Below are 19,243 nucleotides of genomic sequence, written 5' to 3' on the forward strand. Positions count from 1 at the left end.
TCTGAACACAATCAACTGCAGTATTTTGACACTTACAGAACACTATAAAGTGACATTTATATAATGCTATACAGGATAAATATTCTTTTCAAATACACATGGAACATTTATGAAAGAGACTATATGATGCCATAAAACAAGTCTCAATAAATTTTAAAAGAATAAATCTTACAGAATATGTTTTCTGATCACAATAGAATTAATAGACATAGAAAACAATAAAGCATGTAGAAAAGCCCCAAATAACTGAAAATTAAACAACTTTACTTCCATACAACTTATAGGTCAAAGAAGAAACCAAATCACAAATAAACTAGAAAATATTGAAACTGATAAGTAAAATGCAACATCTAAAAATCTACGGAATTCAGCTAGAGCAGTGCTTAGAAAAAAATATATATGTTTAAATGTCTATATTATGAAAAAAAAGAAAGGTCCAACATCAATAATCTATGCTCTGTCTTAAGGAATCTAGAAAAAGAAAAGCCATTTTTTTAAAAAGTAAGGATTAGAGTAGAGAACAATGAAAATGAAAACAGATGAACAGGAGAGAAAAGTCAATGAATCCAGAATCTGATTCTTTGAAATTATTAATAAAATGTATAAACTTCTAGGTAGACTTATCAAGAAGAAAGGGAAAACATAAATTACCAATATGAGGATTGAAAGAGATGACAGGCATACGTAGAATAGATAAACAAGACTATACGGTATAGCACAGGGAAATATATACAAGATCTTGTGGTAGCTCACAGTGGAAAAAAATGTGACAAAGAATGTATATATGTTCATGTATAACTGAAAAATTTTGCTCTACACTGGAAATTGACACAACATTGTAAACTGACTATAACTCAATAAAAAAAAAAAGAGGCTATCAGTATAGAACCAAATGACATTTAAAAAGATAATAAGGGAATAGTGTGAATAATTTTTTGCCAATAAATTTGGTAACTTAAATAAAATGAACAAATATCTTAAAAGACACAAATACTAATACTGACACAAGAAAAAATAAATAACATGAGTAGTCCAATATATATGCCAGAAATTGAATTTGTAATTAAGAATACTCTCATACAAAGGAAACTCCAAAATCAGGCTTCACTGTAGAAAACTATCAAACACATAAAGAAGAAATAATACCAATCCAATACACATGTTTCCAAAGACAGAAGAGAAGGGGATATCTCAAACTCTTTTTTTTTAAGGACAGTATTACTCTGATGGTAAAACCAAACAAAGACATTACAGGAAATAACTATAGACTCATACACCTCATACATAGAGACAAAAAGTATATGTACACAGATATATGCAAGCTAAATCCAGTAACATATAAAAAGGATTGGTACACATTATGACCAAGTAAGATTTATTTCAGAAATGCAAAGGTGGTTTAACATTCAAAACTAATTAACATAATTCACCATATAAACAAATGAGAATAGCATTATAAGTATGCCAATAGATAAAGCAAAAGCATTTTTAAAAATTCAGCATCCACTCATGATTAATGACTCTCTAGGAAAAAAAGAGAGGAAACCTCCTTAACTGTTTCAAGAACATCTTGAAAGGCCCACAGTTACCACCATACTCAACGGTGAAACACTGAATAATACTTTTCTCTTCAGATTGAGAATAACACAAGGATGTCCAGTCTTATTACTGCTATTCGACATTCTTCTGGAAGCCCTAGCCAGGGCAGTAAGACAAAAAAAGAAAAAAAAAAAGAAAAAAAGCACACAGAATGAAAAGGAAGAAGTAAAACTCTCTTTATTTGCAGACAGTATGATTGTATATGGGAACTCATAAGGCATAGAGAAGAATGCTCCTAGAACCAGTAAGTGAATTTAGCGAGGCTTATGCAAAGTTAATTTACAAAAATGGAATAGTATTTCTATATACTAGCAATAAACAATTGGAAAACGAAATAAAATTACAATTTCATTTCCACTAGCATCTGAAAGCATGAAATACAGTTAATTTAATAAAATATGTGCAATAGCTATACACTGAAAACTATAAAACATTGTTGAGAGAAGTTAAAGACCTAAATAAATTGAGAGCTATATTATATTAATGAGATGGAAAACAATATTACTAGAATGTCAGTTTTTTCCAGATTAATCTATATATTCAACTTAATCAACACAAACATTTATTTTGTGTTTATTTTTGTGTGTGTGTGAAAACTGACAAGCTAATTCAAAAATTTATTTTGGAATGCAAATAGACCTAGCCAAAACAGTTTTGTTCTGTTTCGTTTTTTAAGACAAAGTCAGAGGACCTACACCTTATGACAGTCCGGATTTAATATAAACTAACCCATGGTAACAGAGGGCAATGGAGCACTTGCCTGGATGGAAGGAGAAATGGACTGTAAGGGAAGCGAGGAAACAATTAGTGACGATAGAAATGTTCTTTCTCTTTATTGCTGTAGTGGTTTCCAGGTAGTTTCAGTATACCTATTAAATTCATAGAAGGGTATATTTTAAATGATGCAGTCTATTCATATATTTAACCACAATAAATTTTATTTTAAAATATCTCAGGGACTAAGAGCCCCTGATTATTAAGAAATAAAGTGATGTCCTCAATTTACAAGAGAAAAACAAAATTAATTACCAAAAAAAAAAAAAAGAACACAAACCATAATAGTACATACTTGTCAAATTTCAGAACACTGGCTTGAGAGAGATTTTAAATATCCCCCAAAATGAAGAAAAAGAGAGAAAAGATGTTACCAAACAAATTTCAGGAACCAGAATGGCTGCCATGTTCTTAAGAGTTAACATCAGAATTCATAAAACACTGGAACAGTGCCTTCATATTTCCGGGAAAAGTGATTTTTGCATCTAAAAATATCTAGCCATATTACCACTCTAGTGTCAGGGAGGAATAAAAACATTTTTAGACACATAAAGTCCCAACAAATTTACTTCCCGTGCACCATGTCAGGAAGTTACTTGAGGTGTTCCACCAAAACAAATGAGTGAACTGACAAGAGAGGAAGACAGGGCATCTAGTCTGAGAAAAGTAAAGGGAATCTTTCACATATTGGGGAAGGAGAATCACAGGATCACTTCTGGGCACAGGGCCTAAAGGACAGCCAGTCCAGATAGCAGGTCAAAAGGCTCCAGGAGTGTTGTTATAAAAAATAAAAATACATGCATACGTGCACACACACCCATATCTGATGTGTTTAATCGTATTGAGAAGAGATTTACAGAACTGGAGGAGACAAGGTTAGAGGTTTAATTCATGATGGAATACATAGAAAAATAGAAAACCAATCAACTGACCAAATTGTAACAGAAAACTAACACTCAGGAGACAAAAAGTTGTGCAAGAAAAGAAAAATGGAAACAGAAACCACAATATATTACATAACTCTGCTAATTTACATAGTCATGAAAAAGTGAACGTAAAATGTTAATCTAAGCAAAATTATGATACGGCTATACTGAGTAACAGCTCCATATATATGGAAGGCGTGCCTCTGTGTGCAGCTGGGGTGAAGGGGGGTGCTGTGAAAACTGAGTCCTTATATTTTAAATTTAAATTTCAGATTAGCTTATTATTAAGAGATAGATGTATACCAACAGACAGCAAGGGAGTTAAAAGGGTGGCCTCTGGAGTAGTAGTAACTGGGTGGTGATGGACAGGGACAAGGGACTGCTTTTTTCTTTTTTAAAGCCTATGATTTTATGTACTTCTGTTTAACTTAGTCCAATGTGTCTGATTCGCCTTTACGTAAACTAAATTCTAAAAGAAAAAAAAAAAGATGCACTATTGACCCATTCGTATTTTAATTCATGAGGGTTTAGAAAGGACAGAGAAGCCAGATAACATGTTTTACTGTGGTTTTCAAAAGTCACATTCAGAAAGTCACCTTGTTTGTCATTATTGTTCTGTCAACACACATTTGTGGGCCCTCCAAGTTCTCAGCAAACTGTGCTGGATATGTCAATGGCCAGGGTGAACAACATCCCTTACCTTGAAGAAGCTCAGATTATATACCAAAGTAACAAATTCTAGTGATACAAAGTGACATATGCTGTGAGATTTATCAAGTGCTGGGCAGTCATGGTGGAGGAAGGAATTAGTACTAAGGGGCTAGGGATGGCTGCAAAAGGAAGCAGATGACATACAGTACTTAAGAATTTAAGCTTTTCAGGGATTGGTAGGGGTCCTATTATGTGAATGTCTGCATCCCTTCCCCCTTCCACCCCTCCCCAACAATGTCCACCACCCATTCCTTTAGGGTCCTGCTGCCCTGCAAGGTTCTCCTTGCACAACCTTCCTTTGAAATTTCCCGTGGCTCCCTCTGGCACTTCAGACAGGTTCATGCTCAGATATTACCTCTTCAAAGATGCTTTTCTCAGGACTACCTAATTTTAAATATGCCCTAAATGTCCCCCACACCTCATCATGCTCTGTCTTCTCATCCTAATTTTATTTGTCCTCAAAGCACATACCTATTTGACATTTTACCAAGGTACACATTTATCTGCTTGTTGTTTGGTTTGTTTAGTCTCTTCACTGGAATTAAAGTACCACAAAAATAAGAACTTTGTCCTGTTTTTTGCCGCTGTATTCCCAGTGCTTAGAACAGTTCCTGCAGTATAGGAGGTACTCAATACCCATTTGTCAAATGAGTAAATGGATGATGAATGAATGTCTTTGGTTTAAAATCTCTCACTTGATTCCAGGCTCATATACCCAACTGCTACCATAACACAACCAGCTCTCTGCCAAACCCATTCCCTCTGCATTGCTCCTTATATCATCCCAAGGGCGCAAACCAGAGATTTGAAATTCCGACTTTCTCCTTTTCCTTCCCTCCTTCCCACGAACCTCCAAATAAGTAATCACTAAACCTAGTCTATTTTGTTGATGCCTGTCTCTCCCATCTGTCCACTTCTCCCCATCCTCACTGTTGTTTTCTTGATTCGGATCATCCTTGACTTGACAGGATTGTTGAAACAGTCTCCTCCTAATTTGCTTTTCTGGCTCCAGTCTTTTATCCCTTTAACTACCCTCCAAACTCTTACCATTAAGCTTTCCATAAAATGCAAATCTGATCACATGACCGCTGTGCTTAAAACCTAGGCCCTTAGAATAAAGACCAAATTCCTTCATGTGGCCCCCTAAGCCCTTCACCAATGCCTCATGCTGATGTCTTCAGCTCTTCTCTGGCCATCTAACCAGTCTTACTGATCAGATTTTCTGTGCACCACCCTGCCCAGCCTTTGCCCTTGCTGCTGCTTGTTAAAACATATCCCTCTGCCTTTCTCCAATTTGATCAGGTGGCAGGGACTGAGAAACTGTCCTTCCCTGCTGGGCACTACCATAGCATCCTGTGCCCACCCCCATGAACTGCAAATCACGTGTCCACTCATTGGCCCCCTGCACTCGACTCAAAGCTCAGGAGCACAGTGCCTGCTTAGGAAGAATTTGTCTTTGTGTCCCCAGTTCCTAACATGATGCCTAACACAAAGGAGATACTTAATAAATGTTTGATGAATGAATGAATGCATGCGTAACTCGGTTTTTCAGAACCTATTTTAAAATTTAGCAATAAAGTGGAAAATGGATTGGCAGTAGGGAGTCTGAAAGCATGCTGACTAGTTAAGAGCTAATTGACATATTCCAGACAAGATGAACAGGGCCTGGACTCAGGCAGAAGCAATGGGAATGGAAATAAGGAGTCAGAATCAAGAGACTTTTGTTCCAAAAAACAAAAGATATTTTATGAGCAAGTGCAATTGATTGAGCACTGTGTACTTTCAGAAGGATAGCTCTAGTGTTTTAAATTTAGACAAAGGGCTGGAAAGCCAGACGTACCCCGGGAGAAGCAATCAATCAACAAACTTCATGAAAGTGAGAAGAGGTGACTGAAGTAGACAAAGTGGTTAGCAAGGTGCACAGTCTCTAATACAGAAATAAAAGAGAGTGTTTTAACTGCCAAAGAATCAGGAGACTGACAAGGAGAGTGAAGATTTTTAGTGCAGAGGATGGAATAACTAGAAAAGTTTGCTTCAGCCTTTAATATAGTAATAAAATTTGCAGACAGCCAACCATACTATACTGACTGTGAAGTTACACATTATACAAGCTGCCTTTCATTTTGATGAGAGAGGTATAAAAGTAAGCAAGCATATTTCTGGGATTTATTGGGGGGAAATAACTAACTTGTAGGGCATGTCAGAAGATCAGTGCAGCCTCATCCTGTTGACACTTGACATCTCCAGAGCCATAACATAAAGGTAACACTTAAGGTATCCCTGGAACATGAAAAGATTCTGTGATGAGATCTGTGCTGTTAGCCAAAGTGTGGAGAAGGGAAAAGAATGGATATTTCCTCGGGACCTACTTTAGGACACTGTGGTTTACTATCATAACCTTTAAAAAATAAACATGTTATTATACTGTCGTAACTGATTTTGGGAAATTCTTTTTGGAGATTGTTTTCTTCAAGAACAATGAAAACCTGTTAATACATGTTTTTCTGAATAGGTAATGAATACATATTGTAAAATAGTTAATCAGTACAAAAGAGTTAAAAATAAATCTCCCACCCCTGATACTGAGCCACAATTTCTTCTCTTCAGGAAAATGACTAAAGATAACTCCTTGTGCATCCTTCCAAGCATATTCTATGCATATGTACAATTTTATATAATTCATTCAAAATTCATTCAATATATGCTGAATGCAAACATTAGCTTACGATTCATTTGTTCTGTGCTTTATTTTTTTCACTTAATAGGCATTGGAGAGTTCTCCATCTTGGTACATATTAGTCTCACTCCTCTTTCTGGTGACATAATATTCCATGGTGTGGCTGAATCACATTTTATTTAGTGAAACCTCTGTCGGTGGATATTAAAGATTTTTCCAGATATTCTTTATACATACGTAATTTCTCATACATGCAAATAGAACTACGTACGCTAGCACTATTTACATGTGAAAAACACATGTAATTTTAAATGTTCTGGCAGCCACATTAAAAAACTAAAAGAAACAAGTAAAATTAATTTTAAATGTTTTATACTTAACCCATTATGTCCCAAATATCATTTCAACATGTCAATATAAAAAGTTAGTAATATTTTATATTATTTTACTTGTATTAAGTCTTTGAAATTCATGTGTATTTTATACTCAATGTACATCTCAATTCAGATGAGCCACATTTCAAGTGCTGAGTAATCAGATGTGGCCCCTGGTTACCATATTGGACAGCATAGATATAATCATTCCTAGAAATGGAATTGCTCGGAAGAGTATGTGCTTAAATTTTTATGGTCATTGTGAAACTGCCTTTCAAGGAAATGCCTATACACATTCCCCTCAGGTGAAAAATCACTGAGTTTTAATTTGCATTTATTTTATTACAAGTGAGGTTGAGCTTCTTTTTATAAGGTTGAAAGCTATTTATATTTCCTTTTCTATAGACTATTTCTATGTACTTTGTCTACATTTTTTTTACTGGATTGATCTATATCTCATAGATACATGAGAATAAAAATAATGCCTTTATCTGTCATAAATATTGCAAATATTCTTTCCAGTTTACCCTATATGTCTTTGGTTATGGTATTATTTTGCCATTCAAAAATGTTTACATTTTATGCAATCAAAACATCAATCCTTATAGCTTCTGGATTTTATCATACCTATAGAGGTCTTCCTCTCTCTAAGATTATTTTTAAAATCTTTTCCATGACTTCTTCTAATCCTCACAGTAAATTTATGTAACTGGTCTATTATTTCTACTTTACAGATAAGAAGATGGATGCTTAGAGAAATACTAAATAAATTGCTTAAAGATGCCCAGCTAATAAATGACAGAGCTAGGATTCCAGTCTATCTCTAAAATCCAGTCTATCTCTAAAAACTATGCTTGCTCTTTTGACCAGACTGTAATGATCATTATAATCAGTGCTAGGTGTTTTACTATTGTCCACTTCCTTTAAATCCTAGTACTATATTAAGTATATCATTATTATCCATAAGTAGAACATTGCATTAATCTAACACCATATTCCCACAAAATTCCAGATAAATAGAAATTAGCAATTTGGACATTCCCTATGGCGTGTGGATGACTTGTCTAACTTGAGTGGAGGAAACCAAGGATAATCAACTGGAGTGTAGCCATCAGGGAAGGCTAACACATGGGGATGATGACATTTGATCACTGCCATAAAGGTAAGATAGAAATTGGTCATGGAGAGAAAACAAAAAGGTAAAGATTCATAAAGACTGAACAGAAAAATAGCCAAAAGTTCAATTTGGGGGCTGAAAAGGAGAACAAATAATAAACTTCAGTGAGACTGCAAAGAGCCTTGACTTCCAGACCAAAGGGTTTAGACATTTTTATGCCAGCAGTTTGAATCACTGATAGATTTTTGGAAAAGGTAGTGACATGACTGGAATTATGCTTCAGAAAGATTCATCTGCTGGATGTGTAAGAGCTACTGGGGAGAGAGGTGAGAGAGAGCAAGAGAGGAGAAAGGAGCAGATCACTGGGGCTCTGGAGAGGAAAGTCAATCCATCTCCTTAACTGTATTACATGATTCTGTTGTACTCCTCTTACTCGCCCTGTTCACCAAATTTTACTCCAAATGACAACTTGAGTTGTTTTCAAAATTCAAAACTGTCCTTAAAAGACATGGATTTTTATCCTTTAAGCTATGAGGCAAATTCAGAGGAGAAGTTTCAAAAATGTCTTGCACAGTAACATCATTGTTAGGATAAATGTACAGCCCCCCAAAGTGAATACCTTGGAAAACATTCCTGAGTTTTTATTTCAATTTTTAAAAAATTCACCTTATGATCTTACCTCATGCCAAAACCGAATTTCAATCACCATAAGAGAGAAAAAAGTCTGCATTTCTTACGTGTGACTTTTAAGGAATACATACATCTTAATCCATGTATTTAGTTAATAGGCAAGTCTCTTCAAAATGAAGATTAGTCTATGAGAACTTGTCTAAGTTTTTTAATCCATATCTGTGACAGCTGAGTCTAAAAGCCTGACTGGGTTTCAACTGCAAACTGGCTTCCACCAGCATCATTCAACAGATTGTAGACATCTGTTGTTTTACATCGCCCTCCATTCCTACCCTAGATTGTGGAAACAGCACCTTTTCCTCTTCCTTCTTTTGGATCTATTCCTCCTTCCTCAAATCATGTGATTTTAGTAATAACACCATTGGTACCTGCCTCCTGGCCTAGGAGTGGGCTTGTGATCCTGGCTGGCCTGACCAATCAGAGTCTTTCTCAGCAAGTTGTGTATTCTGAAGTGGGGAAAGAGATGTTTCTCCTTCCTTTTGGATTTACAAGGCTGAGAAAATATGAACCTGGAGTCACCTACAGTTTGTCTACCTCCATGGACAGGAAGTCTGTCTGCTGTAGAGGAGAATGAGATCAAAACAGAGAACAGTCACGTGGAAAATGAGGGGTTATGGGTAAAGATGGGAGAAAATGGTATTAATATTAAAGACTCTGGATCTTCCCTTCTCCTCCCCATTAATATGAACCAATAAATTCCTTAAGCTGATTTGAGTTTCTAGTACTTGCAACCAAAAGTTGGTGCTCTTACACATTACACAAAGTTGGTGCTCCAGTATATCCAATCTGACTTCACAGTTTTTAATTTACCTCATTCAGTCTCCTGGAAGTCCATGTTTTCCCTAAGTCTGTTTGTTCTCTTTCTTCCTATATTCTCTTAGCTTTTCTCCTACGTCTCTGGTGCCTCCATCTTGGTCTCCTTCTGGCACTTTGCCCTCTGGATTTTCATGCTCTGCCTTTCTTCCTGTGAAATAGCATTAAAACCCACGGCTTCAAAAACCATTTGTACTCTATTCTACACAAGATATCCCACAAGCACTTCATGCCCAAAGGGGCTACAGAAAGCCTATTGTTTTGGACACCAAACCTGCTCCTCCCACTACTATATTCTGTATCTCAACCAGCTAACCCATCACTCATCCAAAAGAGCAAACCAGAATCCTAAAGAATCATGGTTAGAATCCTCCTCCCCATCTGCTCTCTCCCTTCACATTCTATCAATCATTAGATCATATAGTCTTTACTTCCTAAGTATTCTTCAAATTAGTGCCTCCTTTTTACCTTAACAATACTCTACCTTACTATCAAACTATCTCATCTGGGATATTACTGTTAGCTCCCAGCGAGTCATCTTCCCTCCGGGTCTGTTTCTTAATAATACATGTTCCATACTATTGCCAGAGGATCTTCCTACAAAGTAAATATGATCACTTCACTACTCTCTTGAACATGCTTCGCATGGGGACAACTCCCCACAGCTTTTAGAGTAAAGTTCTAACTCCTTAGCTTAGTCCACACAGCCACTTGTCAGTCACCAAGTATTTATTAAACACTTACCATATCCCAAGTGCTATGGTAGTGCTGTAGTTGCAGAAAACAAACAAACAAAAAAAAAAACATGGTTTCTGCCTAAAAGAGCTACTAGTTTTGCAAATAGGTTTAAAGTTCTTTGGAGAAAGTCACTAAACAATGTGATGGAAACTTCCAACACCAATGCTGTGATTCAGGCTTTCTTCACTCTTTTCTAATTCCAGGAAAAAAACATTAAATACATGATCCAAGAGACCCCAACTTGTGTTATTTGCCTACTACAGAACCACTCTTACTTTTAGCTGCTTTGTTTGAACTGTGATAAGGCTCTTATAGAAAAGATTAAAGGAGGATTCTGCCCAAAGAGTGACTTTTTGCATTTCTGAGAGCTACTGATAGATACTAGCACTCAAGGAGACTTGAACACCACAGCCCTGAACTCCTATATTTCAATGGAAAGTGCTTTGTCTGATTGTATCCAGGTAAGGTTCACCTTTGGGTCAGAGAGCTGTCCTATGCTTTCTAAATACAAAATAAAAGATGCTCTATATCACTTGGTTTCTAATAACATGCCACAGGCTTTGATGCAACATTATGGGGTTATCGTATCTAATTGGTTTGGTGCATCCTTCCCATCCACTCCTACAATAAAGGGTACATTAGGTTTGCTTTATGTGTACGGCTTGGCTTTAAATAAGAACAGCTGCTCTCATTTTAAACTAGAGAAAAAACTAGGAATTATATCAGAGGGAATAATCCTTCACCTGATGACCTAATGGATTTTTTTCCTTCAAATTTCCATGAGTCTAAGACACAGCTTTTGTGAAGAAGAAATGCTTTCTGGCTGTTAATTTGACAGCTGGAAATTTTTGCTCTGGTTCATCTGAATTTCAATCACTGATTTCAGCTTATTGAGGCGGGGGGGGAGTTGTCTCAGAGAAACTATTTTTGAAGACTGACTAATAATCGTCTGAGGGTGACTCATTATACAAGGAATGCATTAAGCAGATTGTTGAAAAGAAGAAAAGTTTGTTTGATATATTTCCCTGCTGAAGTATTGACCAGAAAAGGGCTTCTTGGGTGCTAGTAAAGTTCTATGTCTTTATCTGGGTGCTGGTTACTTGGTGGGTTCAATTTGAAAAAACACATTGGGCTATATACTTAGGATTGTGCAATTTTCTATATATACACTGTACTTCAGTAAAAAGTAAACAACAACCTTGCAACATCCCCTCCCCACCTGGACCATAAATAGACATACACGTGTGCACACACACACACGCACACAGACACTCACGCTTCCTCTTCACGCAAAGGGATCATTTTCCTAAAGGGCTCTCTTCCTTTCCTATTAGACAATAAATTCTCCTTCTTCTTTATTACATTGTAAATTTTTTGAGAGTAGGACAAATGTCTTATTAGTTTGTACTGTCTATTGGAGCTAGCACAGAGAAGGTACTCAGTAAATATACGCTGAGGGAATGAGTAAATAACAAAATTAAAGAAATTAGGAACAGGTTTTAATGTCTCACCATAGAACGACAGTAAATTAGTATTCTTTACATTGTAAAAGACAATTATGTTCAATACTATCTTAGACATTGGCCAGATTCTACAGGCATCCTGAATTTCATAATCCTGGCAGTATTAAATACAATATTTGACCAACCAAACTAGACTATTCCTCAATATTACCAGATAAATATTGGGAAGAGCACAGTCTCTGTTACTTAGTGACTGTCTTTAAAGGGTGTTGTAGCTGCAGTTCTGTGGGGCAGGATGGATGGGCTCAGAGTTGGAGTGGGGGACAGACCACATAGCACTGCCTCTACCCTCCATGTTATAATGCCTTCACTTACGTCATGAGAAGAGTCATTGGTATTACAGGTACCTGATCTGTCACGTATAATTTAGTTTGTTTGTTTAACCTTTATCTTGAAAAACATCCATGCTTAAACTAATGAGGAACCAAAAGAATAGAATAGGTAGAATGCTCTAAAATGTTTCTAGTTAAAAATCTTTGTTATTGTTTTTATATTAGGCTTTTAGAAAGAACCTCTGGAGTAATGGATATTAATGCCACAATTTTAGAAACAGGGGTGGAGTCGTAACAAACTACTCCAGAATTTAATGGCTTAAAACAATAAACACTTACTATCTCTCATAGTTCTGCAAGTCAGGAATTTGGGAGCAGTTATGCTAGGCAAATTGAAGCTCAAAAAAATTAACTAATTTGCCTAGTTATACAGCTAATAAGTAGCAGGGCCAGGATTTAGAAACAGGTTTTCTGACTCAATGACTGAGGATGACCTGGTGGCCAGGATACCAGCTAGGAAACTATTGCAAGAGGCAAAGCAAGAAATAACTTGGGACAGTTGCAACTCACAGTACAGGTGCAAGGGAAAGAATGCAAGCAGCTGACTGCAGAACTATGCCGAGAGCCAGGCAAGAGGGCCTCCTGCTCTGAGTGCAGCGCTTTAGAAAGCTGTACTCTGGCCACCCCCGCCCACAGAGCAAGAGCCATGGGTCTCAGGGGACCAGCCTGCTAGAGCCCACCCTCCTTCCCTAAACCTGACATGCCCAGAACTGTACAATTCCCTGCCCTCAGCTCATATTCAAAAACTTCATGGGACTTTTTCCAGATTCTTCCAGTTGAGACCAGAACATTTTATTTGCATCCACAGTTCAGGCCAGAGAAATGGCCACTTTTGCCTGTTTGTCAAAGTTTTGGTCAGAACTTCTCAGTTGGGTTAGGGATGGGGAGGGTAGGGGTGAGCACACATGTGTATGAGCCCCTCCCAGTGCTGGCTGGAGCCGAGGGAAAAGAGAAAGGAGAAGACCACAGCTAGGGGCAGCTCTCTTTGTACAGCCAAGTTCCTGTGCAGCACGTCAAGGAATTTGAGAATCCTTCATTAAAATCTGGCCTTCCTGGTCATTATAGAGGTATACTTGTCAAGTTAGGATGTCAGAGTTTATTTTAGTTTAAAAAATTATAGCTTGATTTAAAAATTTTAAGTATTTGAATACACACTTCATGTACCTCTATTTATACCCTGGTTGATTGCGTAGGATCATATGGAACATTTATTTCTCTGGCAATGTTTTTGGCTAGAAAATCCCCAAATTCTCATGAGCCCCCCCAAAATGCTGGATAAATATAACACATATCCCTTTAAATTATAGCTGATCTTATAAGAAAGAATAAGAAATCACCAAAAGAAGGAAAGGAAGAAATGAAACCCAAGGTAGAGTATGAGCTGACTCTGCAGCCCCCCTGGATGAAGCTTTTGGTTTGGTTATCCTAACAGTAAGGATTTTAATAACTGTGAGGCCTGGGACTGCACAGAGTGGCAAGTTAGAACAAAGATTCTTGTATAAAGCTGAGATCCTCAAAAGATGGTGTGGCCGGGAGAAATATGGCGCCCCAAAGAGTTCCATATCCTAACGCTAAGAATCTGTGAATGTTACCGTAAATGACAAGGGGGAATTAAGGTTGCCGACAGTATTAAGGTTGCTACTCAGTTGGCCTTAAAGTAACGAGACTATTCTGGGTTATCTGAGTGGTCCCAGTGTTATCACAAGGGTCCTTAAACATGGAGGATGACAGCAGAAAAAGAGGGAAGAGCCATGCAACGAACTCACCACTGTTGGTTCTGAAGATGGAAGATGGAAAGAAGCCACCCACCAAGGAACGTGGGCAGCCTCTAGGAGCTGGAAAAAACAAAGAATGGATTCTCCCCTAAAGCCTCCAGGAAAAAAAAGGCCTGCTGACACTTTGATTTTAGCCCAGTGAGATACATCTTGGATTTCTGACCTATGAAACTATCCCAACATCAGGAAATGAATGCTGACTTCATTCTCCGTACGATACTAGTCCAGAAAAAAATCTGCTCATTTGCACAAGTAAAGAATAAGGAATTTTATCTGATCTCCTAGGACTTTTGGTTAAAAAAAAAAAAAATCCCCTGAGAATTCGTTGCCATGGCCTTCCCCTTCACTAATTCAGAGGATCTGGGACTCCCAAGCCCAAGTCAAAATAATTGCTCCCAGTGAGAGGTTTCCGGCAAACTCCCCTCTGAAAAGGCCCAACCTTAGCCCAGACCACACAGATTTACACAGATAAAGTTCTGAATTAGCAAACTGAAAGATAAATCTACAGACATTATCCAGAATGACAACTGGATGGAAACAACAGAGGGGATAGACTGAAAAGATCTAAAACGTGTAGTAAAATAAAGAGTTCCTGAAGAAGAGAAGAGAGTGAATGATTATATGATAAAACCAAAGTGACCATTAGCTATACCAATGTTGAATAATCTAGTATTATTTCTTATCATATAAATTAATATCAATGCCACAACTCTAGTGAAGGTTGCAAAGGTCACTGTATCTTTACTGCCCACTTTCAATCCACTCTCCCTGCTGCAGCCCCAGAGATCTAAGGTGCAAATCCGACTGTTCCTCCCCTGGCTGCAAATCCTCCTGTAGCTTTCACAAGTCCTTCATATGCCCCCTACAGTCATCTATGAGCAGATGCCTCTCCAGCCATTCCTCTCAGTCCCAATCCACCATGACCCCAGGCCTGTGCTCCAGCCAAACTGAACTTCTTTCCACTGCTTGAAAAGCCACCCTCCATTTTGCCTCTAGGTGTCCAAATACACTACTGCCTAAGTCTAGACTATTTTCCTCCACCTTCAGTGGCTATTTCTTACTTATATATTTATATCTAGGATTCATTTAAAAATTGTCTTAGCCCAGGTTTCCTAGACAACAGAGTTTAAGGCAAGAAATCAGTGCTGGTGCTTTACAGAGGAGGTAGGGATGTATAATCTTAGGGCGAGCAAGTGAGAGAAAGACTTGCGTGGAGGAGGAAAGGATGTGAACTCTGTTACAAGTCTGGCCATTGCTTCATGAGGACCCTTGAAGAGATACATCCATCTGTTGAGTATTTAGGATTCCTCAAGGTAACTGTACAGGGAAACAAAGCCTCAGATTGAGAGGAAAGGAGAAGGGGAATCTATTTGCCCTGATTCTATCTTCCTCTTGCTTATTCCTGTTGGACAAAGTCCACCCATGTGGAGATACCTGCCCTACTCTTCTAGGTCACTGGGTCATCTGGCCCTTCCTGAAGCTTCTCAGGATACCAGACTCCATGTTCCATAGTGTAGAGTCTAGGGGATCAAAATATGCTACCTTGAAACATGCCACTTTGGCATAAGGATTATTTTGAGCAGAAAGCATTTGAGACTCAACAGATGCAGAAAGAAGCCTTCCCAGAGCTCCTCTGATCATCTAAAAGCAGAAACTTCTGAGAAATGAGGTGCTGCCAATAAATCCCCTCTCCTAGGGAAATTTTATGGTCGTGAAGATGACAGATGGTCAGCATCAAGATGGCCTACATGAACAAAATATATTCTGCTGACTTCCCCATATCATTACCTTCCCACAGTTTGCTACCCTTGGAATCCTAAAACTTTCTTCTTTGCCTTGTCACTTCTCTACAAATTTATTGTCTTTGGTTAAGATGCTATTCAAGCCCAAGTTCTAACCACCCCTTTGAGTTACTTATCACTGAGTTTCTCCTATCTCTATGTGTGCTACACACATTAATAAATTCTGTTTTTCTCTTGTTAATATGTCTTTTGTCAGTCTAGTTCAGCAGGCTTTAGTCAGTGAACCTAGAAGGGTAGAGAAAAAAGTATTTTTTTCTCCCCTCCAAGTGTTTCCAGGATGAGAGGTGAAATGTGTTAGTTTGGGTGCCCTGAGAAGCAGATTCAGGACTGGATCCAATGAAACAACTATGAGGGATGTAGGGGAAGGAAAAAAGGTGGAGAAAGCAGAGAATGATATAAACCATGATGGAGCCAGGGAAGGAAGTTCTAAGAAAGCTTCAGTTAAGCTGATGGGGCATCCTAGAGCTGAAGTCACCTCTCACGGAAGTCCCATGTCCCACAGGAACAGGCATGCCTGTCTCCCTGTGTCACTTAGTCACTGCTGAGAGCAGCCTGGGGAAGCAGCGCATCAGCAGCAACACAGTGGTGGATTCAGAGCACAGAAATGAGTCATCCGTCAAGTCTGTTCCCGTCAGCAAACTTGAGTGGTAAATTTTCATGGCCACAAAGAGCTAAAATCTCTAGCTGAGTGGTGGAGGCCAAGATGGAGAGCTTGAAACACCCAGGACCATTGGTTGTTGGGTTCCTGGTATTGCATTTAAAGACAAATGAAAAAAAAAAATTTACATTTAAAATCCTTATGTCAAACTCAAAGTAACAGCCAAACTTAAATTAAAAACCACACTTCAGTATGTAATGTTAGATGAGTTAGCCCATCATTAGAGTCAGCTTGGCTGTAATTCCATCTTATCACATGTTTTCCTCTGAGACCACACAGGTTAGTTTCTGTCTCCTGCCAGCTCTGTGTAATTCCAACATTCTGAGACTAGAATGTGGTTTACATTTTTATATTCCCTTTGACTCAGAATTTCTATGTCTCTGAATTAGTTCAGTTTGTGGATCATCTTCCCTCACACACCCTAGTCCAGGACCAGTCTTTCCTGATTTCCACATTGATGCCTGGGCCTGGCTCTCGCAGAAGGCATCTGTGCACGGAGCAGAGGAAGGGGCTTTAGGTCTCTCTGTTGCTTCTCACCTTTTTCCCCTAGGGTTCTTTCTTTTCCTTTTCTGCCTTTCCATTGGTGTCCCCAGTAAATGAATTTCCCTTTAGCTTTTCCTGTAAATCAGTTTACACCACTACCTCCTACTTGCTCAGGGCTTCCATCTACTCGTACTTAATGCGCTCTGTAAACAATGGACCATTTTCTCCAAAGCTTCCATCTTGAGAAGCACCAAGCTCTGCTACCAGTCTCTGAAATTATACAGCTGAAGCAAGACATCCAACTCAAGAGATAACTGAAAAATAATCGATAAGCCACCCTCTCCCCTGCTCTTTCCCAGTTCCCTACAGAGGTCGGTGAGAGGCACAATGACCTCCTCCATGCTTGTGCTGGGTCTGAAGGCACTTTCAAATGGGGAAGGGAACAACGTGTTCCCCACTAAATAAACTATGCTGTCTCCCACTTTTGAAAGCAGATGCTGCTAAAGTCAATTTTGGTTTTAAACAACACATTTTTGTCCTCTTCATTTCACATCCGTCACATGAACTATGCCAAAACACATTTAATAAAGAAGTCCACGCTAACCATTAATTATGAAACCAATATACCAGTCGTATTGTATTCTAACATAACTTGCACTTGTGGATTTCAAAGAGCATCCCCAGATTTAATTAATCCTCAGCTTTGCTAATGAAAAGCATCGTTTCTACCTGGCATGAGTTTGGGTTTCTAATCTGTTCCTTAAGGTCACCTCATTTTTCTTGAAAATGTACATTTATAATTTAACATTTCAGATCTTTCACATTCCCTATTAAGCAATTATTTTGATTACTTCATTATCTTTCATTTTTTTTCTAGACTATTTAGGTTTGTTTCTGCCTACCGCTAGCCAAGTATAATTCCGACATTCTCTCTCCCTTTATTAGCATGATTTGCATTAGCAAGGGATTCATTTTCATTCTGAAGACTGAAAACAATTTCATTATCTGATAAAAATTATCTTCTCATATGCTGTAAGAAGCAATTCTCCTCATTTATGGTCTCATTAGGCATTTCATCTACCCAATACATCTTCTCAATTCTTCCTCTGTCCGGAAGCAGTCATTCCGGTGGCTCAACTAACAGTATCTCTGGCTAGGGACTCTCATTTTTGCCTTTCTTCCCTCTTTTGTTCTTTCTTTTCCTGGTGGAGTAACAGCATCATCTTCTCTGTGAACCCTTGTTAGCTCCCTCTCTTCCTGAACATTTAGTTCAGGGTTCATTCTAACATCTACACTGTTATATCATGAATTATAAGCCTACATCTCTGTTGTCCTTAATAGACTTTGAGCATCGTATGGGCTGGTCCTCAGCTTATAGATCTTTGTGTTTTCAGAGTCTGGCACCATGTCAAGCATATAGCAATGATCAAAAAATGTGTACTGAATAAATGAAGAAATAAGTACACACGCAATACTCATTTATATTTTGAAATTCTTTTCTTTTCAAAAGACAGGAATGAATGGAGAAGCCAAAGCAACTTGATAAAGAAATAGATCCACTGGACAAATTGAAGACAAGCTGAAGAGAAGTACAGATCTGTTAAGTAACAGAAAGGAAAGAGATTAAACTGCCTCAGTGGAAGCTAAAACACCCTGAAGGCTGCCAAGAGGCCACTTGAGCAAGAGCAAAAACTCACAGCAGTATCTGGAGCATTTGGATGCATGACGAATGATCAGATGGCACATGATCCAAGTCTGAAATGAAGCCTTCTGTGCAAGTTAAGATATTGAATCATGACTATTTCTTCTCACCAAATCTCCAAAAGCTGACAGACATTGTTGAAAAATTCCTCAGTCTAATGTCACATTCTTGATTTATTTCTCAGTTTTACTCATCCCTCGAGGAGGAAAAAAGAGCAATCAGAATAGTTCCCTTTCACCATATGAGTACTAAAAATACAAACAGTCCCACAAGGGATCCACTTACGATATTTTGACTTTATAATGGTGCAAAATCGATATGCAGTCAGTAGAAATCATACTTCGATTTTCGAATTTTGAGCTTTTCCCGGGCCAGTGCTATGTAGTACAATACTCTCTTGTGATTCTGGGCAGTGAGCAACAGCTCCCAGGCAGCCCCATGATCACAACAGTAAATCACCAATAGACTTGCAGCCATTCTGGACCCAGACAACTGTTCTGTTTTTCACTTTGAGAACAGTATTCAATAAATTACATGAGATATTCAACA

At 38.1% G+C, this 19,243-nt stretch overlaps 1 protein-coding gene across 1 annotated transcript in view; it reads right to left on the reverse strand.

The window, feature by feature from the left end:
- Positions 1 to 1,080: 1,080 nt before the first annotated feature.
- Positions 1,081 to 19,243, reverse strand: part of CFAP54 (cilia and flagella associated protein 54) — a 272,419-nt gene continuing 254,256 nt past the window's right edge. Inside the window, exons 73-74 of the mRNA XM_045522505.2 lie at positions 18,690 to 18,890; positions 1,081 to 2,468 (exon numbers count right to left, since the gene is read on the reverse strand). The gene's annotated coding sequence lies outside the window, so the exon portion shown is untranslated. The remainder of the gene's footprint in view (positions 2,469 to 18,689; positions 18,891 to 19,243) is intronic.

This window comes from Camelus bactrianus, chromosome 12, assembly GCF_048773025.1.
Source record: "Camelus bactrianus isolate YW-2024 breed Bactrian camel chromosome 12, ASM4877302v1, whole genome shotgun sequence".
Lineage (NCBI taxonomy): Eukaryota > Metazoa > Chordata > Mammalia > Artiodactyla > Camelidae > Camelus > Camelus bactrianus.